The sequence below is a fragment of the Zootoca vivipara genome, chromosome 3 (assembly GCF_965207765.1).
Source record: "Zootoca vivipara chromosome 3, rZooViv2.hap1.1, whole genome shotgun sequence".
In the NCBI taxonomy this organism is placed as follows: Eukaryota; Metazoa; Chordata; class Lepidosauria; order Squamata; family Lacertidae; genus Zootoca; species Zootoca vivipara.
The window spans coordinates 17,429,278-17,439,069 of NC_142586.1; positions in this window are offsets into that span (position 1 = coordinate 17,429,278).

Genomic DNA, 9,792 nt, shown 5'->3' on the forward strand with positions numbered 1-9,792 from the left:
GCGCAGCGCTGCTGCGCAACAGGTGGGCGGGCAGGCACAGCGCGATCGCTCCAGCGCCCTCCCACCCCGTTTCCCGGCGCGGTGGGCGGGTGGGCACAGCGCTGCTGCGCGGCGAGCGGGCGGGCAGACACAGTGTGATCGCTCCAGCGCCCTCCCGCCCCGTTTCCCGGCGCGATGGGCGGGTGGGCGCAGCGCTGCTGCGCGGCGGGCGGGTGGGCAGGCACAGCGTGATCGCTCCGGCGCCCTCCCGCCCCGTTTCCCAGCGCGGTGGGCAGGTGGGCGCCGCGCGCAGTTGCGCAGTGGACCGGCCAGCCGGCGGGCGCAGCTCGCAGCGCCCTCCTGTCGGGCCGGCGCCATGGTGCCCTGCGCCACCGGAGGTCTACGACGAGCCGGCCCTGCCCTCCCAGCAGATGTCAACTATCTGACTTTGAGAAGACATCTGAAGGCAACCCTGTTTAAGGAAGTTTTTAATGTTTTATTTTGTGTGTGTGTGTGTTGTAATATCCTCTTGGAAGCTGCCCAGAGTGGCTGGGGAGGCTCGGTCTGATGGGCGGGGTATAAGTAAATAATAATAATAATAATAATAATAATAATAATAATAATAATACTATATTTCTCATCCATCCACCACCACCTATTTTTTCTCTTTCTTTCTTTCTTTCTTTCTTTCTTTCTTTCTTTCTTTCTTTCTTTCTTTCTTTCTTTTTTGCAACCTACCACAGACCCTCCAAGTGTCCCTATTTCCCAGGGACAGTCCTGGATTTACAGAAACTGTCCCGGTTTCTGATTTGATCACGGAATGTTTCACTTTTCCTTAGGACGCCCCAATTTTCATCAGAGAAATGTTGGCAGGTATGGAGTTAAGCAACCTTTGAGCATAGCTGTCAAGTTCTCCCCTTCTTTAAGGGAAATTCCCTTATGCTGAATAGGCTTCCTCGCGAGAAAAGGGAAAACTTGACAGCTATGCCTTTGAGCCAAGGAGATAAGACATCTGAAGAGAAGGTTTTTTATGTTTAATGTTTTATTGTGTTTTTATAAATGTTGAAAGGTATCCAGAGAGTGGCTGGGGCAACCCAGTCAGATGGGCAGGGTTTAAGTAATAAAGCTATTATTATTATTATTATTATTATTATTATTATTATTATTATTAAATAGGACGTCCCTATTTTCATCAGAGAAATGTTGGAGGGTGTGCCTACCACCTGCAGCCTGAGGTGGTTGAGTCCAGGGGAAAAACTTTATTGCTTGTGTAACTAGCTCTTAATGGGACCCAGGTGGCGCTGTGGGTTAAACCACTGAGCCTAGGGCTTGCTGATCAGAAGGTCGGCAGTTCGAATCCCTGTGACGGGGTGAGCTCCCATTGCTTGGTCCCAGCTCCTGCCAACCTAGCAGTTCGAAAGCACGTCAAAATGCAAGTAGATAAATAGGAACCGCTACAGCGGGAAGGTAAACGGCGTTTCCATGTGCTGCTCTGGTTTGCCAGAAGCGGCTTTGTCATGCTGGCCACATGACCTGGAAGCTATACGCCGGCTCCCTCGGCCAATAATGCGAGATGAGCGCGCAACCCCAGAGTCGGTCACGACTGGACCTAATGGTCAGGGGTCCCTTTACCTTTTTTTTTAACTAGCTCTTACACCAGTACAATCTGAAAGCAGTGACCAGAGGTGCAAAAGCAAGGTTTCCTTGATAGCAATCTCAATGCACAGAAAGTTGAAGAAGAAATCAGCAACGTGAATGTTTTCAAACATTCCCACTACAGTCGTACCTAGGAAGTCAAGCGGAATCCATTCCGGAAGTTCGTTCGACTTCCAAAACGTTCGGAAACCAAAGTGCAGCTTCTGATTGGCTGCAGGAAGCTCCTGCTGCCAATCGTAAGCCCCGTCAGACATTTGGCTTCCAAAAATAGTTCGCAAACCGGAACAGTCACTTCCGGGTTTGCGGCGTTCGGGAGCCGAAATGTTTGAGAACTAAGCTGTTCAAAAACCAAAGTACCACTGTAATGACAATTTCTAGCATGGTTGCTGATGGGACATGAATGTTTCCAAGGCCTCGCACGAAGGGATTGTAAAAGAAAAATGCAGTTTCACTTGAATTAACGCTGCAAAAGTCTGACAAAATAACAAAGTGGTTCTCTGCAGCCGCTTCCCCAAATAGCTTTATTCAATATTTACGATGACTCACCTTGCAAAAACATGGTTCAGGATCTAATTATTAACGGCAGCATGACTAACGTTTGCAAAGAAACGGAAGGCCACACTTCTAAATTTCTCAGAAATGGGGGCAGCAGGAAATTTGGAACATTGCATTAATGGGAGAAAAGAAACCTAACTGATAAAATAAAAGCTACGATGAATGGCTGGGAAGCAGGTAAATCTACAGGTGTTCGGCACTGCTCTATTGAAAAGGCATCCTGAGAAGAAAATAACTTTATGCCAGTACAACTCCCATGGAAACTTATAGAAGAATGACTTCAGTTAATTACATAAACAGATGACTGCAAGACTACCAAAAAAAAATTATAATTATGATTTTGCTATACTGTTGTGATAATAGGTTTATTTCGCCAGATGTTGTATAATTATAGCTATTTTTGTCATGTTCAATTTGTCTGAAGGTTAAAAATTTAATTAAGTCTTTTTTTAATTTTTTAATAACTCAGTGGTAGAGCATCTGCTTTACCTGCAGAACATCCCAGGTAGCACCTGGGAAAGATTCTCTGCCTAAAATCCTGGATAGCTGCTGCAAGTCAGGACATCAGTCTGAGAACAGAATAATGGGGAAATAAACATTTTTCTTATGTTACACTGGATGATAGTTTGCCCAAACAGCCATAGTCAAAGAAATAGCAATATATATTTTAAAAAGTACTGTAGTATTATAAGTTCTGCATCTTTGTTTCTCAATTTGATCCTTTTAGACGGCTTTGTATGTATTGTGGTATTTTATGCATCCTGACTTGCAGTTCTTTTTATTGATCATAGTTTAGTAACTAGTAATTGTAATTGTTCAGAGTAAATTTCTGTTTAATTATTATTTGCTGATGTTTTGAGAGTTGATTTTATTGTGTACTATTATATTCTAATATATTATTGACTATTGCTTTATTTTATAAGAGTCATTCCATTTTGAAGTTGTGTTCTATTACGACTTTCTGTATTGGATCAGATTATTATAAGGTATGTGTTCTTTGTTGTATATTTTGATGCTGTAAACTGCCTTGTGCATAGTAATATAGAAAGGCGGTATACAGTTTAAAAGTGAAATGAAATTAAGAAATAAGAAGAACTTCAGTTCTGTACCCACAGTGGACCAGATGGACCTACTATCGCTAGCTTCACAGATCCTTCTTGTACAATTATTGTTTATTCTTTAATATGGAACAACATGTATTGAAGGATGAGATAGACACCATAAGCCACCGGGTGGCGATCTTTTCCTGTGTATGACTATGGAAAGGCTTTTCCTTGAGCAAATTTATAGCAAGAGTCTTCAATTCAGATGCTATCAGTTCTTGGTGTTGATGTTCGAAAAGGTTTGGTAAGTTGTCTCTTAATAAGAACAACTGTCCATGTTTTATACAAAGGAGCTTCTCCAGTTCAGTGCCAAAGTGAAATTATTAGAGGCTGTACAGGATTGATAACCTGCAGGTCATCTGTAATGTGCATTCCGAAAAGCTCTGATGGCGCATAAATAACATTATTATTTTTTTCTCCTGAATTTTTTTTTAAAAAAACATATTTATAAAATTTCCAAAAATACAATACAATACTGTACAATTAATCAAGCAGTTTCCAATAAGCATTCCCTTATTGATCGACTTCCCTTCTACCCTTCCATGGTTTCCTCTCATGTTTATTGCTGCTGCATATTACGATTAATCTATTCCTTCGTTTTCTCCACCTTATTTCCTGAGTAGCTTTTACTGCTTAGCTTACTCCAAACCAACAAGTGTTTTAACATGTCTGAAATCATTTTTAAGGTACTCTACAGTTTCCAGTCCTCCTTGAAGGTTGTCTCATATTGTTCTCTAATTTTACTAATTATTTAGTACCCAGAGTTGTATCCGGAGCCTTTATAGGTCAAAACCAGCACTTTGAATTGGGCCCAGAAACTAATTGGCAGCCAGTGCTTTTGGGCCAGGATCGGTGTAATATGCTCAAACCGCCTCCCCCAGGGAGCAACCTGGCTGTCAAATTCTGCACCAGCTGACAGTTTCCAAACACCTAGAAAACCACAGGTTCCCTATCCCTGGTATAATGTAACTTATAGGGTTGCTGGAAGCCTTATTGGTTAATTCTACCACAGACTCAGTTATGCAGACACTATTCATGGGCAAGTAGGATTTCTTTAGCCACCCAGACTAAGCTTAGTGGGGGACCAAGATTTGTGACCACTGTCCCAATAAAGTTTTCTCTGTTAGGATATAGGATTTTTTCCCCAGAGAAAGAAAATTGTGCATTGGTTACTTGCATTTATTTACAGTATTTACTTACTTATCATTGTAACTGTGCTTTCAGTAGAATTCTAGTTTTATTTTAACAATTTGTTGGCTACTGAGAGAGCCTGTGCTCAAGAAAAGTATATAAGCATACTACTTACATACAGAGACATCACCTTGCCGACAAAGGTCTGTATAGTTAAAGCTATGGTTTTCCCAGTAGTGATGTATGGAAGTGAGAGCTGGACCATAAAGAAGGCTGATCGCTGAAGAATTGATGCTTTTGAATTATGGTGCTGGAGGAGACTCTTGAGAGTCCCATGGACTGCAAGAAGATCAAACCTATCCATTCTGAAGGAAATCAGCCCTGAGTGCTCACTGGAAGGACAGGTCGTGAAGCTGAGGCTCCAATACTTTGGCCACCTCATGAGAAGAGAAGAATCCTTGGAAAAGACCCTGATGCTGGGAAAGATTGAGGGCACTAGGAGAAGGGGACGACAGAGGACGAGATGGTTGGACAGTGTTCTCGAAACTACGAACATGAGTTTGACCAAACTGCAGGAGGCAGTGGAAGACAGGAGTGCCTGGCGTGCTCTGGTCCATGGGGTCACGAAGAGCCGGACACGACTAAACAACAACAACAATACTACTCCTATAACAAGGGCCTCATTTGTGAGGTGAGATGAAGATCTTTATTTACACACACACACACACACACACACACACACACACACACGTACGTTCCTGATGTAGGTCTTTACTCACCCCTTCTTCTCTGGCAAGAAGCGGGTGTCATTTCGAGTGTTTGTCTCAGGTGCCAAAATGTCTTGGGCCGCCCCTGGCTAGCTATACTGCTATTGTAGTGGACACAACATGGTGTCATAGAATCATAGAATCGTAGAACTATAAAGGACCCCAAGGGTCATCTAGTCCAAACCCCTGCAATGCGGGAATCTCAACTAAAACATCCAAGATGAATGGCGATCCAAGCTCTGCTTATAAACCTCCAAGGAAGGCGAGGCCACCACCTCTAGTTGGAGTTTGTTCCACTATTGAAGGTTTTTTCCTGATGTTTAGCTAGAATCTCCTTTCTTGTAACCTGAAGCCATTGGTTCGAGTCCTCCCTTCCAGTGAGAAAACAAGCTTTCTCCCTCCTCCACGTGATAGCCCTTGAGATATTTGAAGATGGCTATCAATCTCCTTTCAGACTCCTCTTTACCAGTCAGTCTAAACATACCCAGCTCCCTCAACTGTTCCTCATAAGGTTTGGTTTCCAGAACCTTGATCAGCTTGGTCACTCTTCTCTGTGCACATGCCAGGATGTGCCCTGGAAATTTGACCCATCACCTGTCTTTACGCTACTCCATTCAAAAGCTTGCCTTCTCAGGGTTGCTATCTTGCCATCTTATTTAATGCTGTTGTAAAATATTAGCAGTTCACCATCTCTGACTTAGGAAAGAAGGAGTGATTACTGGCACAGACAATTGGGTGTTGTTCATTAGGAATGGGGGGGGGGTGGAAAATGAAAACAGAGTAGAGGAAGAACACAAAACACCACAGACCCCCAGTTGGTAAGTCATACCGCAGTAGTTTGGGAACAGCCTAAATCTGTGGGGGTCAGAGACGTCTTTCCCATAGGGCTAAGCGGCTCATTGCGCCAGGGCTCAGGGGTGCTCCAGCGAGTGGGAGAACTGCGCAGCTTTGCTGCTGGCCTCCCCTTTCCCTGCACACTGCCAGATGGTTGGTGGGGCACAATTAGCCACTAAACCCTATGGCTCCTCTGCCGCCACCTCCTGCCGCCCGGCAAGCTGCTGTCATCTGAGGGAGCGGCGGGGGCGGCAGTGGCAGGAGCGGCTCACAAGGGGCCTCCTCCACATCACCGGTGCCCGCCACCCCACCACCACCACTCCTCAGGGCACAGGTGGCAGTGTGGCAACCGCCTCCTGCTCCTCGGGCCGCTGGACAGCAGCGAGAGAAACCGGCAGCGGGCTGTCGTTGTCAGGCAGAGGAGGAGGAGGCGCCCCAGAGCCTCGCAAGTGAGCATGGGGTCCTGTCACACTTGGTCTGGGGCACCCTCCCCCTGCATGTGACCAGGTAGATGCACATGACCCTGTGAGCCCCCATAAAAGTGCTGGTCATGCAGCCATCTTCCTTTTTGACTCCTGTTATTCTTCAACTCTTGATGCTGTGCTCTTGATGTTATTTTGCTGTCTGTTGGCTCTCAGCCAGCAGCACATGAGCTCAATCCCCATATGGGATGAACTCAAACTCTGTTCTGTAACTATAAGCTAAAGTCTGCCTTCAGGGAACCTACTGTGAACTGAATGTGAGTAAACTCTCCTTGTGTTTGACTCTCTTCACATTCGCTGGCTTAAAATGTAGCTAGGTCAGTCTTTCTTTCAGATTGAATTGAAGCTAGTTTGGGAAAGAATGCATCAAAATGCAATGTGTCATAAGAGGAAATATAGATGCAGGCTAACACGATATATCAACAGCTTCCCAAACCACAAATGTGTACACAGCCTCAATCTGAAACATCACTTGATTTGACCAGAGAAGGTAACAGACAGCCAAATGCTAAGGTTCCAATGTGAGACCCACTTACCTGGGAGGAAGTCCTATTTGACTCTGTGCAGTGCTATTTTTATAGAAAAAGAGGGACCGGAACTCACCATGAACACCTCCCTTGTCTTATAATGGCAATGGCACTCACCCAAGAGTTCCAGTGAGTTCCAGCTGAAAAAAAAGCCCTAACTTTGTGGCACATAGTTCTGAAAGTTGAGGTGTGCAGGGTTTTTGTCAAGGGAAAAGAGCGGGAACTCTTAAGTTGTGGGGAGGAATCCCTGCTAATTTCAGTTCCATTTCAAGAGTGACGAGGAGGACAGTTAAATGATTTATCATCTGTTCGTGAGCGCTCCGGAGAATGTGTTAGTATGAAGGGAAGGAGATGGGCATAGACTTTTGGCAGCCAATGAAGCCAGGGAGAGGGAGGTTTGCCTACATCTGATTAAGGGCAGGTGTTGGGGATTAAGGCTGAGACTGGCAAGTCCCGCAGAGTGGAAAGGGATGTTATCCTGAGCTGGAACAAGTTTCTGATTGTTGGAAAGTTCAGATGAGTCAAAAGAGAAAAGTAATAATGCTTGGCTACATGTGTGTGTGTTTTTTCTGTCTGTTAACTCACTAATTGAGTTATAAAATAAACTGCAGTTTTTCCTCTCCAATTTCTCTTATGGCAATCTGTTAATTAGGCTTTTTTAAAAGAGAGAGAGAGAGAGAGAGAGAGAGAGAGAGAGAGAGAGAGAGAGAGAGAGAGAGAGAGAGAGAGAGAGAGAGAGAGAAGTAAGTCCAAGGAAGCGGTTTGCCAACACCAGAGTGTATATACAAAGAAAAACAAATGTTTGCATTATTACCCAAAGCAGTCCCAATTTGTCCCAAGGAGGAGCAGCGGAACAGGGGTTGGGGTGGGGAGGGGAGGGGAAGGGAAGGGAAGGGGAAGCTTCGCTTGAGGAACTTCTGAGCCACAACAGCATTGGAAGGTCCTGCAGCTGGCCTAGACTGGGCAGGGTAGATGGAAATTTAAGAAAACCCAAAAGGGTTTCGATGGAGCTTCAATGCAGAACAGATGGGGGAAACGCACTGCGTTTCTCTGTTTTGATGGACACTCTGGGACGGAGAGGACAGAATGTTCAGTTACCACGTGCATCCCTTAGAACACATCGGTGAAAGATGGAAGGGTGGCGATGGTTGACTGTCAGCATAAATCAGAAGAAATCCCGCTGAAGTCTATGGGATGCGGACTGCGGAGCAACCAGTGAAATTATTAATCAAGCCACATATCCAGATATGTATGAAGGGACTTCCTGGATAATCCAGCTGGTGGGTTGGGCATAGTGATAAAGTTGCCCAGGCGTTCTGTGTAGGGGGTCTAAAATTCATTCTTCTCCAGAAAGGAGGGGGCGGGTCTCGGACAGCAAACCTGGGTTAAATCTTGGCCTGAGAACTTGGAGAGCTAGTGATAGCAGACACGACGACAGGCAAACGAGACCAATAATTTGATGTAGGCCTAACCACACTATGCATTTAAATCGCTACTTCTCACAAAGAATGCTGGGAACTGTAGTTAATAAGGAGACTCCAGATACAGTGGTACCTCGGGTTACAAACACTTCAGGTTACTAACTCCGCTAGCTCAGAAATAGTACCTCAGGTTAAGAACTTTGCTTCAGGATGAGAACAGAAATTGTGCTCCGGCGGCGCGGCGGCAGCAGGAGGCCCCATTAGCTAAAGTGGTGCTTCAGGTTAAGAACAGTTTCAGGTTAAGAACGGACCTCCAGAACGAATTAAGTTATTAACCAGAGGTACCACTGTATTTGGTTTAAAAGTTGGGTGCAGTGGCAAAAGCCCGTGGGGTTCCAGTCACTCAGGGTCTGTGTTCCTTTGGGGAATTGAGACAAGATGGAGACTGTCATAGCTTTAAGAAATGTGGTTCATTCACCCATTTACACATTCACTCTTCATGGAGGTAGTCCAGATCTTACACCGTGGCCATTTCAAGAAAGCTTGTTCCCCACAGCAGGGCAGCCCTGCCTTGGAGTCCAAGGCATCTCTCCCAGCCAACCTGCCCAAGATGGATCTCAGTCTTTCTTCTTCCTCCTCCTTCCTCCCAGAACACCTTGCTAAAAACGCTGTCACCTCATACCTTCTAAATCCCCTGTCTCTGGTCACACCTCAGGGCAAGGGGGAGGGAGTTCTCTTGCATTGCCAACCAGTCTCAATGGCCCTAGCTTGACCAAGTCTTTTTGGATAGGCTAGCCCTGGGATTCCTCTGCAGCTGGTATTTCTCCCTTCACACCCCAAATAATCAAAATCCTACCATTTATTCATTTCTAGGGAATAGGGGTTCCCCCAAATCCATAACAATATGTTAGACTCCACCACCATGGGCAATGGGTAGGGTTGTATTATTGTATTTAAATATTGTGTTGGAAGCTGCCCAGAGTGGCTGGGGAAAACCAGCCAGATGGGAAGGGTATAATTATTATTATTATTATGAGTAGTAGTATTAGTAGTATTATGTGATGGAGTCCATTATCCATGGAGGGGAACAAGCTCTCAGTCTAAAACAAGGAATCTCTTTGTTCTTTTGGTATCTCTGTACCAATTATCCCTAATCAATCAATCAATCAATATGTGTTTATGTATGCTACCACCGCAGCCAGGGTGATTTATGCTCAGAAATGGGAAGAACTTTCTGTATCATCCTAGGAGGAACGGCAGACTAAATTAATGGACAATGCCAAAATGGCAAACCTTACGGGAGCCTTAAGGGACAAAGAGGAAAGTTTTTGTGGATT